Consider the following 16,639-nt stretch of genomic DNA (forward strand, 5'->3'; position numbering starts at 1 on the left):
TCCCCCGCCTCACCCCCTTCCCTTACCCCTTTATCCAAAACCCACTGCTATGTGCTAATACATGAGGTCAGGGACTAAAATTCTATGCCAAGATTGTAATTTACTAAGGAAACTTAGTGAGATTTTTGTGGACCATCAGACTTTTGTCATTCCTTTTAACCATGAGGATCTATGAATCTTTGGTGCTCCTGTCCCTTTAAGGGTGGGACATCACTAATAATCAGTGTTTTAGAAAAGTCAGTAAACTACACTGCATCATTACTTTATATGTAAATTTATTTATAATTATCTTTCTTTTTTAGARTTTGGTTTTCTAAATGACAAAAGGTCTCTTTGATCAGATGCAACTGTTTATTTTATGCTGAAATACTGCAAACAATTGTCAACAGCCCTATAAGCAAAAGAGAAAACCAAATGAAAGCAGAGTAGTAACTAATGTCTATTTTACTATTTAGGTAAAAATACTATATTCTTTCCCATGAAGGCTTGTAGTTACTCTGTAAATAAGTTATATTTCTGCTTCTCAAAGGAAACCATGGAATTGGAAAGGCATTGCATAAACAGTGGAATGTGTCACTCCACTTAAAAAACTGATAAATTAATTTAATAACCAATCATAGGTAGAATCATAGAGAAGAAATATGGCTGGCAAACAGATGGCCTAGTCTAGAACTGGAGGTATGTGTTAAGTTACTGGTGCTTCTATTTGGTCCATGTGTGACGCCAGCCAAGCCATTTCATCTATTCTCTGTTCCAACCTTCTTGTTTACAAAAGGGAATGCAACAACTCACGCCCCAAAACCCTCTCATTATACGCATCAGGAGGGGCTGTAAGGTACTCAGATCATAGCCCGAGGACATAAAAGCTCCTAAGAAATTTATGACACTCAACACTAAGGTAATCCATAACTCAATAGCCTGAATTAACCTAATCTTAGCATTAAAAATGCAAGAAAACTAACTTTCTGAATTTCATAGGCAAGTTTCTTGTGAACACAGAAGTAACTGCTCATCATTGTTTTCAATGACAAAAGGGAAGATATTTATAGAAACTTAATGCAGCTTTTGTGCAGTCTGATTTTTTTTCTTCATTGTCAATAGGCTGCTTAAAAGGCAATATATGTAAATACAGAATGGCTAGGCTGCTTAATTCTCCCTGGAAAGTTAGACACATTATGAAGGGAATTTCATGTTCCCCATGCATTTCCAAATGAGTAGATAGTTCTTTTATTTGGAATTCCAGTTGCTGTAAGACCAAGAACTTCTTAGCTGCAGGAGATCAGTTATGATAAAATCAATGTAATATTGTCTCAAATGAGATAGTTCAAATCCTGAAAACTTTATGGGAAAAGGTAATATCTTTCATGAGGCAGCTGGACAAATGAGAGCAGATTTCAGGCATACAAGTTCTCTAAATTTTGTTTCTTTAATTAATTCAGTTTTATATGCACACACAAACACATACACACATTGATATATGTAACCAAAACATTAAAGTAAAGATCATAATTTGAATAGAAGCAAGATCATAATTTGAATAGAAGCAAGATCATAATTTGAATAGAAGCAAGATCAAGGGCGTTTTAAAAAAATAAACAAATTTTAAAAATGAAAGTAGCACATACTATATTTTAGCATATTTGGAGGCCACCATTGCAACCTTTTTTAATGTGCTGAGCAGCTATGGTACAKGGAACACTTAGCTATGGTGAAAAACAATGAGAAATAATGGTCTAAATGTTAAAAGCTCTACTATATCTGACTTATTCAACTCTTACTAGAGCTAATAAAGATACTAATTCTCAATTTCTGTGAAGCAATTACATTTGAATTTTTATTTTGTCAATATGAGACAATAGTAGTGGAATGTTTGAAGGAAAATGTTTGCTTACCTTCATTTGACAAAAGTAATTTTCTTCATTGCATCTGACCAGCTTTATCCATTTGTGCAGAACATAGTGCATTTAGTGTTTTAGAAATTACACTTTCAAAGATCATCAGTCCAATAGAACAAAATATTAAAGTAAGTGCTGGAAAGTATATAGCTGTCTACGAATTCAGATGGGTAAGACAAACATTATACATTTGTAGTAAATGGTATTTACCTTCATTTCTCACAACCATTTTTGTTATAGAGTCATACTTTTAATTTGTAGATCCTCACATTTTTATTATGCAAACCAATGAAGCAATAAATTTGTTTGTAATGAGGGAAAAGTTCAGCTTATTGAAACTTTTAGTAATAGTGGCATCACAATACACATTTGCATTGATAACTGAAAGACAGTAACAAACTAAATTCATATACACCTAAGATACATGAAAAAAAAATACTGTTAGTCCTTTACTGTGACCTTACTGATTGGTAGATTGTTCACAGGTCCTAAGTTTACCATATTTTCCAATACTTCCCATACTAATTAAGTACTTCTGTGCAGATAACATTGTTTAAATAATAATTTTTTATATTAATTATTTTAGAGAAAGAGAAACAATCTCTTGGATTGAGAAACATCTCTCATGGATGAATGGGCCAGAAAGCAAATATGCAAACTAATAAAAAAAGCAATCTGTTTAAAATTTCATCATAGTTTGAAGAATATACTACCTTGCTTTGTTTCTGCTCACCAAGGGGCATTTGTAGCCCAATCTCCATTAACATTCTTGAATTTTTTTCCTCTTCGCCCTCCCTCCCTCCCTGACTGCCTTGTYCCTTTAATTGCCTTGCCTTTTTCCATATCAGCAGATTCTGATGAATGATACTATTATGAGGATCTTAATGCTGGGAAAAGTCTCAGCTGCTAATAGAATTCCTTGCAATCATCATAACACACTGAACAGTCACTACACAGTATTACAGGTAATTCCTGTCAGGAGGTACAGAGCAGTGTTATAATATGTGAGTGTGGGACACACGTCACACCAGAACTGAGGGTCACGACACTCACTGATAGAACTGTCAGCAGGATTCAAGAGAAACTGACAGCAGAACTGAGATTTGCAACCAGGAGGGATAAGGAATTGTGTATCTAAAAGGTTTGGAGAAGAAACTGAGACACTCATCAGCTGAGAGAGAAAATCATCCAGCCTGTATGCTTCTCTACTGAAGAAATTCTCTGAATTATAAGTGATTTGATATGGGACCTTTTAGCAAAAGATTAGTTTTATTTATTTATCAGTTTTTGCCCTCTATGCTTCCTGTTGGGATAGGATATTTAGAAGGTCTTTATTAAAACAAATACCACATTTTGAGACAGCAAAAAGTTCAAAAGAGAAAAGTGATAGATCTTTAGCATTAAGGGATAAAATTCTTGACCCACAAAATCAGACTGAAAAAGAAGGTCCAAAGATGGTTTTATTGTCTCTCAAAATAGGACCCAGTTCTGGAACACTTCCATTATTTAGATTATCAGGTATTTATACACCTAATTTTCAGAACCGAATTAAGAGCATTATTTCACATAGGTATAATGACCTACACCCATTTTTACAAACTGCAGAAATACAGTGTTTCAATTATTTCCCTGTCTGACAACAGTAGAATTATCCTTTACCTTGCAGTGGCTTAAAAAATCTAGAATTCAACTGGTTAAAGACAGATGATTAATAGATAAATGAAATTAAAACTAAAATGGTTTGCTCTAACTATCTAGGCCCCAAAATCTCCAACCAATAATGCCTCTGATGAAGTAAATTATGCAGTTTGCCTTTACAACTAGTCAATTTTGGTTTTTACCTTAGATAAAACTGCTTTATTTTCAGCAAGCTTTGAAGAAATAAGAACTGCTTTCCATGGGATAGGTATCTATATATTCATTAAATGTTTTAATGAGCTGATTTAGATAAATGGATRAAAGGCAAAGGCTTTGATCATAAAATCCTGTTTTACTCTTGGAAACCATCTCCTTCACTATAACCTTGAATTATATAGTTAAGGAATATCACTTCATTACATTTTATCCTGTTAAGTTACAACAGTATTATTTTATACTGTTTATGCCTGAGATATTTCAGACAACACAACATCAATATATAGCAAGTAATGAAACATTTAAAACCTAAATTTCAGTTTAGGAGACTCACTCGTTAGGAAGTTTTGTGACAAAGATAAAAGATTAGCTTAATGTACAAAAATGCAATCCTGGAACAGTGGGAGAGCCTAAATGACATCACCCACACCTCCTTGGTCTCAGCTGTAGTAAGGGCTACTTTTTACCTCTCTGAAGAAATAAGAAATGTGATGCTCTGGTTCATGCACATCAACTAAATAATTCAGAAAAGCTTTTTAATTTTTATTAACATTATGCCTGCTTGAGACCAAATAAAAACTCAGATTCTTCCATGAGCCGTAACAAATTGCAATATATAGTAAATTAGTAAGGGACTTACTTAAACATATACTGAATGCATTCCATCCCACACAGACCTTAGCTCCTTGTAACAAAGGAAGCTAAATTTAACAGTAGGGCTAGCTACAGACCTACCTACAGAAAGTAAGATTTTCATTTCACATACAATTTTCATATTCCATGTTCATAGATGAGGAACTAAAGATGCAATTCTTATCCAGAGTCTGTGAATCAAGTAGAAATGAAAAAACCCAAACTCTTAGCATTATATATCAAACTCCCCAGAGCTCAACTACAAGACTTGCTTATTGGAGAAAAGCTAGTAGGAATCATCAGATTAGATTCTGCTTGCATATGAAACAAAATATTTTATTTGCTTGCTTTCCTCATCAGTCTTACATGCCTATAGCCATGGAGGCAGARCCTATGATGGAAAGATGGAAATTTTGCTATTGATTTCATTTAGCATGGCATAATGTTTCTTGTTTTACATCTCGTATGGTACACTAAAGTAAAAGTTACTTCTTTTGTGTGATGAACAAATAGAATAAACCATAAATACAAGAAAAAAGTACAAAGAYGTAAAAAACTGTATCAAGGATTTGGCACAGTGCCAGATCATCCTAAGAATGGAACTAATTGTGTACAAAGCCAACACACATAAAGCAAATGATTCCTAGAATGGGAGAAACTCACTAATCAAAAGATTTGCATAATAATCATCCATCTGTATGATGCACCATATGGCAAACAAGACTGTAATTTCACTAAATATGTTTTCCAGGGGAAACAGGTTGCTTGCGTTTTCAACTAAGTAAAAAAAACCTCCAACCTAAGTCACAAATGGCTGATACTCCCAAGTCAGGGAAAACTTTTGATGTAAATATGAGGAAGGCATGGAAAGCAGCATGCTGTAAGAATTACACACTGAATATTATATTTCATGTCTGTAACAAAATACATTAAAAAACAGTTTAAAGAAGAAGAAAAACAGTGAGCTACTGGCAATGAATTACATGTTAAAATCTTTGTAAGATTTGTTAACATAAATAATTTCAAGTTATTAATGTATCAAAAACTGAATTTCATCTTAGCTTTTCAGAGTTACATCTGTACACATAAAACGAACACTTTGCTATTACTTTCTCATACACATTTGCAATAACAGAAAATATAATCAAGATTACATATGCAGGGCTAAGAGTCAGAACTCCTGTATATGGTTATGTAAATTCTGAGGATATTAATATTGACAGCTTCTTCAGGAAGAAAATCAAACTGTAGCATATCTATATAAACCATGTACCACTCGTTTTATATTTAGATAGCTGTGCTTCACCAGAAATATGAGTTCACTGATTTCATGGTAAACAACAATTTTAGCAAAGCAACACTTTCAATAACAAGTTTAGGAATGCTGGGGAACTGCATGCTTCCTCTTTTTACCCATTCATGAGATAAATTTTTAGGAAATGCACTTACACAGACGATTCTAGGCATTATAGTACATAAATCCATTGCTTGTCTTGGACAAATCCAAGTGCTTAGAGAAATGTCCAAACAAGGAAGAAACAGAATGCACCAGTAGCTGAATGGGCCTGTTTTGTGGATATATTTTTATAAATGTGGTAGGGTGGGTGTGGTGAGGAATCCCTTGCCTTTGAACAGGAGGATAGAAAAATCTACTTTTGTAGGCATATATCCTTAGCTATTCAGAGCTTTTGACAGACCACTCACTAAGAAGATACAAGAACAATTTGGATTAAATTTTAAGGAAAAAACCTGTTAAATCTCAAGATCCGTGGGACTAAGTAAATGAAAACAAATAGAAGAATAGGAAGAGAGTAAAAGACTCTCTTGAGTTTATACAAAAGAGTTGCATAAATTAGACCAAATAATTGCAACTATATGGTAGAAATATGTAGGATTCTTTTATTAATCTAGACTTACATAATGAAATATCTAAGTGGAACTTGCACCAAAAGGAAGTACTTATGGAACATAATTTTCATTTCTGGTAAAAGGAAGTACAAAATGAAGTCAAAAAAAGAGCTTAAGAGCTTAAGAGATTCTGTTAAGAACACACTCATTTGCTCATTTTGCCTCCACTAATCATGATTTCCAGCATGAAAGAACCTCTTGTCAGCTGACCTCGGAAGCACTAGAAACTGTCATAGAAATTAAAATAATAATAAATTGGAATTAAATTAAAGAATAATAAACTGGAAATACCTTCTCAAGCTTACCTAAAGAGATGTTACTGAGAACACAAGTGATCAAATCATGACTCCATTTTATGTCTTTGGATGAAATCCTGTCCCACAAATACAATAGGAATTAATAATTGTGATGGGATTAGCCATGCATGTTTCTTCACATGTAACRACTTTTATATGCTCATATTAAAACAGAATCTGTTCCAACAGCAAAAAAAATMTCAAATTGTTGTGTACAATAACACAATTTTGATCAAAGAAGCTTAAAAAGTGCAACCAAGTATGGAATTTCTGCTGTTTTTTCCTACTCTTCATACTASTACTTTGAACAACTGTGTATTTGGAGGAACTGGGGTGTCTTCAAAGAAATTTATAATTGGTCAGGGGACTCCWCCTTCAATTTAAATAGAAATACCTCAGAGGTCGGTGCCAAGAGGATGGTGCCAGACTCTTTCCAGTGGTGCCCAGCAACAGGACAAGGAGCAATGGCCATAAACTAAAACACAAAAATTTCCACCTGAAGACAAGGAAAAACTTCCACTGAGAGCAGCAGAGCATTGGAAGAGGCTGCCCAGGAGGCTGTGGAGTCTCTCTGGAGACATTTAAAGCCCACCTGGATTCCTGGGTTGGATTAGATCTCCAGAGATCCCTTTCAACCTTAACAATTCTGTAATCCCTATGATAAAATATTACTCAATTTAAACTATTATCCAGTAAGCCTTTATATATTGCTAGTGTCAAAGGAAAAGTATACCAGGAACATGGTTTCAAAACACTTTCTTCTGACCTTTGAAAACATTGTGTTTTTAATTTTCAAAACTGGAGCACAGAATTTCAAGTTGTTTTCAGATCTGCATATTTCATACAAGTTCTACAGTTTTAACCACTTGAAGGATTCAACTGTAATGCTTCTGGGGAACCTTATCATTATGGTACTTATTTTACAGAAAAAAAACAAATCAGAAGCATAAATGCAAGGTGTTAATGGGTTTATGTGGCCAAGAAATTTAATATAATAAACTTAGGATCCTCAGCCATACCCAGTACATGTCAAAGAAACTGCTTCGGGCTCCGTATTTTTCCAAGTTCCTAAAGAACTCCTGTTACCGAAAGAAAAAATGTGGGTAACATAATTAGTATTGTCAGGTAATCATAAAAAAATACACACATAGGGCAGGTAGAGGTTTCTAGTTAAAGGAAGTCTTTTTACTGACAGTCTTCTGAACTTCTTATATGGTTGCACATATCTATCATGTTCATTTTAATGAGCTCTACAAAAAGGTTACATTTTTGACCTCCAGAGCTCAAAGATCAAGTCATCACAGTTTTAATTCTTGTTAAAAAACTCTGAAATCTATTCATATCATGGGCATTATATGACCAATTGTTTTAATGAAAATTGGGCAAATTCTGAAATATGAGTCAAAGTAACATGTTGCCTACAGCTTCAGTGTCCATAATTGATTCATCTTTAAATAATTACCATATCACCTATAATCCTGCTAAAGCATGTTTTAAGATTCAGCACTCTCTGGAGAGAACAGTGTTTTATTACTAATTGGTGCAGAGAAAAGAAGATGGATGGAGAAGGCAGTTTGCTTTAGTTTTACTTCTTCTTCAATATTAGCATAAAACCCAGGTAATTATTTCAGGTGGTCTTCAGTGTTCCTAGGTAATCACGTAGCAAGACTAACTGCAGGTTAGTACTGGGTCTAGAATGACAAAACTGCAAACTGCCTAATTTTAGCAGCTATGGTGCAGTAATTTCAGTTTGCACTTTGCTTTCTGAGCAGAGTTAATGGAGGTGAGGCACACACAGAACCTGAGGCAAAATACAAACCCCCATGTAATTATTTCAAAAAGATGGCAGGAGCCATGCATTAGTTCTGAATTTGTTTTCTTTTGCTAAAGGACATAGACCCATGCACACTGAGTAATAGAACTATGATACTGAATGTCTTCAGAAAGAAGTGTTGTAATGGTTGGTTAAACAGGGGGAAAAAGACCTGTCCAAGGAAAAGAGAATGACTGTGGGGTCTCTGTATCTGTCCACATTCATACTCTGTGTTCAGTTTGTGTTTCACCTACAGATTTTGTGTGCTATCTTCTGTGTGTCTCATTTCTGTGATTCAGTTTTGGATCTGTCAAATGAGAATTACACCCCATACTTATTTAATTTCTCCTTTCCCTCAGCTTTGGTATAATTCCATTYGAGAACATAACAACATGAAGAGCCTGGATTACTATCTGATAGTTCATATTGTCTCTAAATGGTAGTTGCAAAAAGCGTGGTCTTCCCTGTAACTTGTAAAGGAATCCTAATGGCACTTTGTAATGGTCCAGAAGTTCAGTTTTGATCCAAAGAAGAAAACCAGACTCTTCAGAAACTTGTTAACCAAACAGCATTATTAAAACTATAATTAAATGTCATTCCTTGTGTCCAAGCTACATGAGACAGAAACTGTCAATGGCATTTATGCTTCATTGGTRTGGGACCTTGAATTTAAAGGTTGGTTTTGACCCAGATCCAGAAATGATAATACTTGCCTTCTGCTACTGGAACAGATGGCCACATGAGGAAAGGCTGAGAGAACTGGGTTTGTTCAGCCTTCAGAGAAGAAGGGTTAGAGGAGACCTTGTTACCATGCTCCAGTGAAATAGAGGATGGCTGCAAACAAGATGGAGACTCCGTTTTTACAAATAGTTACAACAAAAGATGAGGGATAATGGGTACAAGCTACTACTAAGGAGATTCCAATTGGTCACAAAAGGACATTTTCACATGAGAAAAACCAGCCCTTGGAATCATCTTCCCAAGGAAGTGGTGGATTCCCCAGCGATGGACACTTAAAAAATCCAGATAGACAGGGTGTTGGAACATGTTACCTAGACTGTATTTTTGCCAGTAAAGGTTGGACCAGATGATCCTTGAGGTCTCTTCCAGCCTGGTACACAGTGTACATGGTAGAGTTTTCAAGACAGTATTATACTAAAATCACCCTCTGGGAGCAATTCAAAATTGGGATCCCACTGAAAACCCAACACTTCACTGGCTACTTTCCTATCCAACAGCAGAAGAATTAGACATATGGGTCCAAAATGGACCTGAAGCATCACGGTACTACTTATTCTGTCTTTGCRCAGGAATTTTATTAGCTGCAACTACAAGACTGATTATTCCCTCCAAGCAAAGCACGTGGCTATGTTTGCTTGAAAGAACATATTTTTAAGGAATCCCTTTCCTTAGAAGGTTTCTACAACAGGTATTTTGTTACTTTTGGAAAGATTTTTACAATTGAAGAAAAGTATTGCCAAGGAAGTAAAATTAAATAGGAAGTGAGGATTTGGAAATGCTTTATGTCTAAATTCCTCCTATCTACAGAACTAGTACTTCACAGAATTTTTACCTTAAATCTAAGGCAAAAGTTTGGATATTTTATTGAGTACTTGTGAAAATAGAGACTTGGCGGTGTTTCTTAATGCCCAGTTCAGAGAAGTATTTGTTAACCAATTGATTCTTGTGCATATCCTGAAGTACCAGTTGTGCTGAAGAGCAACTGTTAAAATCAATGGATCTCATTGAAGCGTGCGTCACTGATTTAGCTACATACAGGCCTACAATTKGAATATATATTTGTACAAGGTTTAAAGAAAGACTGAAGAGTCAAGATCAAAAGCCAAATCCAGACTAGACAGTCATTGTGGTAGAACAGTTCTCTGCTTGCTATTTTTCCCAGGCAACATGAGTGTGAGAAGGCTAAGGTTTGGTACCTCAGCCTAAGCAACTGGATAGATAGATATATACTGGATAGACAGACAGACAGACAGACAGACAGACAGACAGACAGACAGATAGATAGATAGATAGATAGATAGATAGATAGATAGATAGATATCCATGCACAACTGGCACAAATTCCGGCACAAATTCAGATAAAGATTGAATTTATACACAAGATTGATAAAAAAAGGCTTGGCTTTCTGACCTCAATAAAAGCTGCTACATYTGAAAACCTTCAGCTTTTCCAACTGCACCAAGTTTTTATAGAAAATAGTATCTACAATCCTGTCTCATCTATATCAGTGCTGACATTTGGCCATTCTCTTACAATATCCAGGAAAGCTGAAAGCTAGCTCCCAACTTAAAGACCTTTTATGATCCCTATATACAGAGAAACTTTGTTTCAACATTCATAGCATAACATTCCTACAACTTCCAAAAATGGCAAATAAGAATGAATAGAAAAAACAAAGCAAAAGAAAATACTATTTTCATCTAAATAACACTCAAAAGATGACAGATATTTTACCATGAGATCACCATATTTCACTTCTAYGAAATAAAAGAATGACACTTTCTCTTATACACAGAGCTTTGTGATGTGCTGATGAGAAGTACTATATACTTACCAGGTATTTATGAAGTTTCCATAACTATATCTTATTCTATGTTTGATTAAAAAATACTCTATCTCCAATTAATGTTTAAAAAGAAGAAAAAAGCTAATATTTGACAGATTTTTATAAAAAATACTTAACCATATTTGCAGACAGTTAACTGAACAATTACTATATGATATTTTGTCTAAGCATTAGAAAACCAGGCTTTAGAAGAAAAAACATGAACACACAGTTTGGAGAAGTGATTCACAGAAAGTCAAATTGGATTCTTGCTAAAAAAGAATGGTATTATTTCAAATGCACACTTTCTAAGTAACTGAAGTAATTAAAATTCTGAGATAATTCTATCTTGCCAAATAAACTTTTATTGTATTTTTCATTTATTATTTTGCGAGAGTGTTTTACATTTTTTATASTCAATTCACATTTTAAAATTTATTTTTCCTGAGAGTAAGCTATATTAGAGTGAGACATTATTACAGAGGAAGATGCTGCCTATTTTTTTCTAGCTAATTTTACAGGGAAAAAAAATCAGTCTACAAAGAATTTTAGAAGTTTCAATATTTCTCTCAACATTTTTTAATGATAGAGTTTTTTCTCTATCTTTGCTTTTCTTATCTTTTTTGTATTTCTGGTTATTATCCATACTATGCCAGGCACATGCCTTTTCCCTTTAATTACTTTTTGTACTTGTTCATCCACACATTTACTGCCTGTTGCTAAGCAACATGCATAACATTAGGATATACATTCATTTATCTTTGAACACATTCTACTTCTTATTTGTGTCATTCTTTTCCAATATTTTATCCCATTCCATTCTGCTGATATTTCCACTTCCTTCCACACCTTGTTCAAGGTAATTTGACAAAGAATATCAATAGATTTTTTAAAATAATTCCTAAACTCTCTATATGGTTTTAGTGCCCAGTGTTGATGGTATTTTTAAATTTTTATCTCTATTTAATTGATAAAGATAATGCACAAAAGATTGTTTSAAGAAATGTATCTATTACTTGTCAACTTTCAAGCATTTGTATTAACACTAAAAATTGACAAAATTTGGCCATAAACTATTATGGAATATGAAAGAAATTCCATCACCTGTCATCCTCCAGTCTCCCCTAACTCTATTCATTTTTGTTCTCTGACATTCTTTCAGAGTCATCGCATATTTTAATAAATTCTCTTCAAAAAGCCAGTYGGGGTTATAGTAGGGTAGAAAGGGGTTAAGAAGGTCCTAAGGAATTAGCCTTGCCAATAACAGATGCTGTCAGCATCAATCCAATTTTCTCTTCTAGAAAAGAATTACTTAGAAGAGCAGAAACAAGTAGTTTAATGTGTAGAGAAATAATGAACCTAGCCTTCCATAGACTTGCTTCATCTACCTACCACAATAACCTGATTCCTCAGTGACTTCTCACTTTACAGTATTTCTGATTCTCTTCATGCTTCTCACCCTTTTCTTTCTCCTTGTTTGGCTGAGTAAGAGACACTATATGCCACAACTGATTGAAGGTTTAGGTATGTTTAAAAATTACATCTATATGCAAGAAATTAGTAAATACAGGCTTAACAGATAATTTGCTTCTATTTCTCAAGATGAATTTCTGCCTCAGCTGGAAAACAACACATGTTGCTGAATTTTAAATTATAGAAACTTAGGAGGGTTTAGTTTCYATTTTTCTCTATTTTGGTTGAAATTGGACAATGTGTTAAAAATAATTAGGCAGAAAGCATGAACATGTTAGACTTACTTCCCTAGAAAACTGAATAGTATACAGTGAAAAAAAAATAAGAGTCAGTATTGATCAAAAATCACCATATAGAATGAAAAGCCAAGGTGTCTCCCTACTCCAGGATAAGCAGCATGTTGTAATTCACTCCAGCTACCTGCTCTTAATTCTTTCTTCTACATGTTAGCACATACATAGTCCCTTCACAAGGCTTTTAACTTTGCCTTTAACTTGGCACTGAATTATACAATAAAGATTGACCTCTTAAATCGATACTATATTCAAGCACTGACAAAAGCATTCTGTATACCTCTGTGAAAGTATGCCAAATGGCACCATCCGCAGGCAATGCACAAGATTTTTAATAAATTGCAGATATGTCAGTCTTGAATCAGTCTTTTGACACAAAGAATAAAGTTTAATTCTTTGCCATGGAACTTCATATCAACCAAGTTTTTCTATTTATTAAAAAAAATTTGTCTCATCCCAATATATACACATCTTCCTGAGACTGTTAAGAAACATTAAAACATTAAAAGGGCTGAGGAGCAAGGGAGTGGAAATCAGAAGTTCCATCGATACAATAATTTCTCCTAAGATTTTCTCTAATAGAGGGAATCATTCATATTGAGCATGGTTTGGCAGCAGAAGCCTCAGGAAACAAGCCAATCAAATCAAAGATCCTTTATCTCTCTTGTCATTAAAGGTAAATTGCAGCTGTTTGTGGCTGGACATCTGCCACCATGCTGGATTTTCCTGAATTTTCAGAAATTTAAACCAACTGAATGTAAATGAACCTAAAAGCTACCAAGAATGCATCATGGTTCCCCATTAAAGCTGCAGTCGTAGATAATATTTTCTTTAACATCTAAAAGACCTTATACCATTGTCCTGGTTTTGACACAGATAACTTTTTTCCTAGTAGCTGGTACATTGCTTTGTTTTGGATTCAGTATAAGAATTATGTCGTAATGCACTGAYGTTTTAGTTGTTGTTGTGCAGTGCTTGCCCCAAGTCAAGGGCTTTTCYGTTTCCCATGCTCTGAGAGTGAGCAAGTGCACGAGAAGCTGGGAGGGAGCACAGCCAGGACAGGTGACCTAAACTGGCCAAAGGGATATTCCACATCAGAGAACAGCATGCCCATATATACAGTGGGGAAGACTGGCTGGGAGGGGCCAATCCTTGCTGGGGAAYGGGCTTGGCATCACTCAGCATGTGGTGAGCAATAGTATTATGCATCATTTGTTCCTCTCTGGTGTTATTCCTCTCTCCTTTTCATTTTTTACTATAATTATCTTACTTTTTTTTCAATTGTCAAACKAATTTACCTCCCCACCAGGGATGGAGTGACCAAGCAGCTGTGAGTACTTAATTTCCAGCTGGGATTCAACCATGACACTTATCAAGTCACAAGATTATAAAGGAGATCATATGAGACTAGGAAGCTGTATATGGTATCTTATTACATTGGAAGTTCATGAAGATTTGAAAATGAAATAACATATACACTAAATAAGCAATAAATGTATATATATGCCTATGTAGACTTCATTATGCATTCAGTTCAGCAAGATAATATCATATCAATTCATGCCAATGAAAAAAATCTGATCAAATCTCGTAAAAATCTTTTAATAAAGTTTTATGGCATTGTCACCATAGTCCTTGACATTGATATTGAGTTCYGGACTTAAATTAGCATTTTTTGTTACTAAAAACTAAATTAAAAGAAGAATAGAAAGAATTCTTTTCMATTTTTGTATAGGCATTCCACTCCTAAAAGTGAAAGTATAAAGCAAGATAAAATACAAAAATGTCCACTATTACAAGCCATTACTGTGAAGAACTGTTAACATGTAAGAACAGTATTTTCCAAACCCATTAAAATCTAACTACGGACRCTGCTCAGGGGAAATCAGTGATCTTTGAGCACTGATAATATTAGTCACTTGACTTCAGAAGCTACAGTCACTAAAATTCGTTCTCTCCCGAGTTGTCTGCAGCACACATATGAGGTATGACTATYGTTTACTCTCTTCTAAATGACGTACATGAGAAAAAGCAAAAGGAAATTCACTATGAGAAAGGACTGACTCTGAAAATCCAGCAGTCCCAAACAGTAAGGACTTTAAAAGCACGAGGAACAGAGGAATGAGTCAGTAAAACAGGATGGCTGTTCTACATACATGTATGAAAACAAGCATAAAACACCTTTACTCCGATAAATCTTTGGAAAAAAGAACACCACTAAGGTGAGGGTCAGAGAAGAAATTAGTTAATTACAGTCTTGTTATTGAAATGCGTCTTCGACTCCTTACTGACCATTTTACCAGATAACTCCAGACATGACTCCATTTGAAGTGTTTATGAAGCACAGCTTGTCAGCATGAAAATGTTTGTCTGAAGAATGTAATAAACTTCCAACATAAGAAGCCGAGAGAGTAAATGTTCTCTTCCTTTCAAATAAAACATAACATACCCTTTAAAATTACACGGAAATGTTCCTTTTTCAGAATTTTCACTATAAAATTAATATAACAAAAAAATCTATTAGGTCCTTAAATGGGAATAACACTCATACTCAAAAATTCTAGTCACAGTGTGTTACATATATTTATGCATTAGCAGAAGACATTTATAGTCACTAACTTAGGTAAAGAATTAATATTGCATTTGGCATTGTAGTGCATACACCATATTAATATTACTCGGGGGAGAAAAACCCAGCAGACAAAACCAATAGAAGGAAGATGAGATTTGCTGCCAAGTTTTTGATTTAGATGTGTAAGACAAAGAGCTTAGTATTTATTAGATAAGCACGACACACAGTTGCAGTAGACAAGACAAATCAAAGCTATCTGTCAAGAAAACAAGGGCTGTTAATTTGCTCATTTCCTAGAATTATTTGATTCCAAAACAGATTAACAGTATTAGAAGTTTATAAGCAGGGGACAAAGAGACACAAATAAAACACAGTAGACAGACTGACTAAGAATATACTAAAAGTAAAAAATAAAAACCCTTAATATAAGGTAGTTTCAAAAAATCATTATTTTACTTTGGTAAATGTATATACTAGTTATATTACAGAGAACATTGATTGCTTTCTCAACAGCAAAACTGCATTCTGAGTATGGAAATTGGCTTGCTTTCAGCAAGACTCATAATAGCTCGGAGAAAAGACTTCAAATCATGAAGAACTTGAAATAGTTTCTTTACCTGTTACTGCAGGCCAATTGGCAATAAGAAATGATAGGTTGTCTTGATAGTAAGATCTGAATTTGTCTCCATATGCATTTTTGAGTGCAAGAAAGAAAAAAAGAGGGAAATCACTGCTTCTAAGATAACCAACAGTCTGGGTATCAGCAATGTGCCTTAAAGCTCCAAGCCTATTGGTACTTGGTTATTATCTTGGAGGAAAACATCCTGAAAGAGAAAAAAACAGATCCAAATGTGGAATGATTTTGTCAACATTTAGAGTTTGTTGAACACAGGTATATATTGCAGGAATATACCTGAAATACTCATACAGCATATACATGGCATATTCCATGTCAAGATAGAAAGATTATGTCATGCCAAGTAGTTCTGACAGAGGACCTAGACCATTGGTGCTCTAACATCAGATTTTGACAAAAGACTCATTTTGTCTTGTTAATATCTATCTGSATCTAAATATAAGTAATGAGGTCACATCAGGTTATTCCCATGCCATATCATGTGATGATAGAATTGGAAACTTAAACCTTCAACAGCATTGGCAGGATCTGAAAATAAATAAATGAAAATAATTGATTTAGAAGGGTCTATCCAGAGAATACAATTACAGCTGTTCAGTTCTAGGATACAGAACCTGAAGAGGGACAATTCCTGGTTGAAATGGAATTTTGCAGGAAAAAAATGTTTTTCAACAGCAACATAGGAATAACAACAGGAT

This window comes from Malurus melanocephalus, unplaced genomic scaffold, assembly GCF_030028575.1.
Source record: "Malurus melanocephalus ecotype Western Australia unplaced genomic scaffold, MMel_1.1 scaffold_129, whole genome shotgun sequence".
NCBI lineage: Eukaryota > Metazoa > Chordata > Aves > Passeriformes > Maluridae > Malurus > Malurus melanocephalus.